Here is a 3,365-nt window from a genome sequence, read left to right on the forward strand (position 1 = left end):
ACATCGCCCCGGGACGCGGCGATCGCTCCAACCCCGCCGCATCGTATTGGCCCGGTACCCCGAGGTCCCGCCCCAGTTCCATGGCCATTGGCTGGCTGAGCGTAGGGCCCTCGGGCCAGTTACTCTTGGCTTTGTTCTGGTCAGAGTCCGCTCTGCGGAGGGCGGGTGGCCCTGTGGATCTGGGCGCGGCTCTAGGCAAGCCCCAGCTGGTTGGGCACAGAGCCTGGAGGCCTCTTCCGGGGTGTTGACACTTGGGCCTGGAAGACATGACAGCACCGCCTACCTCACTGGGTCAGGCGGATCCTGTGTCCCCGGCAGCCAGCCTTTTCTGTGGTTATCTTTTTAGGAACCAGGTCTGCTTATTTCAGACTAGAAAACTGGGGAGATTATCAGTACTGCAGTCTTTAGCAAAACCTGGTAATCTTAAGAATCTCCGTTAAAGAATTGACCCATCAATATAAAAAGAAAATAATCTCACTATTTATCCTTTTTTTACTCATCTATTCTTTTGTCCTATGTTATGAGGTATTTTTACATGTGATCCCTTATGAATTGTAATTACACAATATTTAGGCAACCTGAGTTAATTACATATCTTTTCACAGCTTTCTAGTCGTTCCCAACTGGTTACTTCTTGGCACTCACAGAAGACTCTCTGGTCTACAGTTGCCCAGGGATAGTGCTTACTCTTCAAACTTTTTGCCTCCGCTACCTAAAATTAAGCAACTGATTGCCTACTTGGAAATTGCTATTTGCTGTTTCTGTTTCTATTCCTGTTTTGTATTGGGTAGTTCCTTGCAACACAGGACCTACTGGGCATGGGACTCTTTTTAACAGCTGCCTTTTGTGATTGAGCAGTGGCAAGAGTGTTATGGTCCTCATTAGCTTAAGGCTTATTCACACTACAGGTATTTTTAAAATATCCACCATGTAGTGGTATCCAAAGCAATGGAGATAATATGTGAAAAGAGCAACAAAGTCCCTACCCTCCTAGAACTTACATTCTTGTGAGGGAGGAGGAATAAACACATAAAATAATTTTAGACAGTCATTAGCAGACGAAAATACAAGTGTGTTATAGAGAATGCTTGGGCATGGGGAAATCCTTTAGCAGGTGAGAGATGTCAAGAAAAGTCTCTTTAAGAAGATGACATTTGAGCTTAGATCAAATGATAAAGAGTTATATTAGTTTTCTACTGCTGCCGTAACAAATTACTACAGTGCCTTAAAACCACAAATTTATTATCTTAATAGATTTTGTGCTCAGAAGTCCAAAGCAGGACTTACTGGGTTAAAAGCTAGGTGTTGGTATGGCTGCATTCCTTCTAGAGGCTCTAGAGGAGAATCAGTTTCCTGGTCTTTTCCGAATTTTAGGGGCTACCCACGTTCCTTAACTCATATTCCCTTATCTTCATCTTCAAAGGTAGCAACATCTCACATTGGATCTCACTGACTCTTCTGCCCCCTTCTCTGCCTGCCTTCTGCCTGTCCCTTCTACTTAGAAGGACACTTGTGATTCCATTGGGCCTACCTGGATGATCCAGGATAATCTCCCCACCTCAAAGTCAGCTGTTTAGCAACCTTAGTTCCATTTTATTGCTCCATGCTGTGAAACCTAACGTACTCTGGTTCTGGGAATTAGGATGTGAGCATATTGGAGGTGAGAGGTGGGGGCTGGGGGGACCAGGGGGAGATATGGGGGAAAATATTCCAAAGAGGCAATAGGGAGAGCAAAGGCCTCCATGTACTAAGCAAGCCTTGTCCTCTGGGAGTGTTTCCAGTCTCTCACTTTCTATATTTCTGATGCACATACACTGGAGCTGAAGCCAGGCAGTTAGTAACCTTAAATTTTGCTGTTTAACTGTTTTGAGCTCTGGTATATGGACATCTCCAGTGTCCTGTACATTTCACAGGATCTCCAGCCACGGAATATCTACCTACTGCCTATTACAAATGCCTAATATATTACCCTTAGGGATTCCTTTAAATTCTTATTAGTCAAGAATCTTCTAGTAAAATGGAAAAATAATATGATAGATGATCATTGCTAAACTTAGTCCTCAATGTCTAACCAAAGGTCAATGGAGATGGCCTAGTATGGATATTGGCATTGCAGCTGGAGCACAGTGATGCTGAGGCACTAGGAGTGGAGTGATGTCACCTACTGGATGTCTGAGGTCACGCCTGCCTGCCTTCCCCAACATCATTCAGCTTGCGTTGTCTGGCTGGCCACAACTGTTACGCAGTATGGTACTTGGTTCAAGAGTGGCCCCTTTCCATCATCTATTTTCAAAAACGATTAATTTCCATTCCAAAAATATCCTCCCATTCACTTAAGGTAAGGAGCATTTCTCCTTTGGCATTCTCCCCCTGCCTACGTTAGCAGAGGAGAGCTGTAGCCTTGACAGCAGCCTGACTCACTAATGGCACTGATGAGATGCCTCATCCCCACCTCCACTGCCCTTTGGGGACAGTGTGTGTGGGAGGTCTTCACGACTCACTAAAAGTCTCTCAGAACACAGATCCTTACCTGTCATCATTTTCATCATTTATCATCTTCTCTCAGCGCTCAGCAAAGAGAAGTAGCTCTCTTTGTTCCCCCTCCCTGCATTTGCTCCTAGCCTGATAGAAAACAACCAATATTATGTTTGTCTGTGGACTTTATCAGGACAGGGATGTTTGGTAGAACAGGAAATGAAGCATTTCACTGTTTCATGGTAGAGAGCCCATCTTCAGTATGCAGGGCTGAATGGGTGCCTGGAGAAATGTGAAAACCCTGTACATGGCTCTGATATTTCTGTGTGCAGACAGGTAATGGTTTCAACAGAGTGTCTGTGCTCCAGTGAGAGCCCCTTCCTTGGGCTTTGGGAACCTCCCTCCAGGACGCATTCTGAGGGCTCCCTGCCGTTTCTGGATGGCTGCTCCCCTGGCCTGAGCCCTGGGTGCTCTCCCAACCCCCCACCCCAGCACACAGTGATGCAATCAGCACAAGGTGCCTCCTTGGCACATTTCATTATGTGCACTCACAGTTGCATTTCATCAGAATGGAAGGGAGTGAGAGTCAAGGAAGTGCCTAGCCGAGCCACATTGGAGCCTGAGGCAAAAGAAAAAAAATCAACAGTACTGATGTTGGCCATTAAAAATTTGATATCTTGTTCATCATGGATTTTTTCACATTAATTTTGAATTTAAAGTGTTACATTAGAATATTATCTTGATTACTAAGCATTTTGGTGTCCCCTTATTTTGCTCCCAAGGTGAATGCCTCACATGCCTCACTGGAGCCCCAGCCTTGAGATGTAGGGAACATAACTGATGATTTTGATGAGAAAGTGGTATGTAGGAACTGGGTTTGTGCACTTGGA

Source organism: Balaenoptera ricei, chromosome 8 (genome assembly GCF_028023285.1).
Source record: "Balaenoptera ricei isolate mBalRic1 chromosome 8, mBalRic1.hap2, whole genome shotgun sequence".
NCBI classification, from domain to species: Eukaryota; Metazoa; Chordata; class Mammalia; order Artiodactyla; family Balaenopteridae; genus Balaenoptera; species Balaenoptera ricei.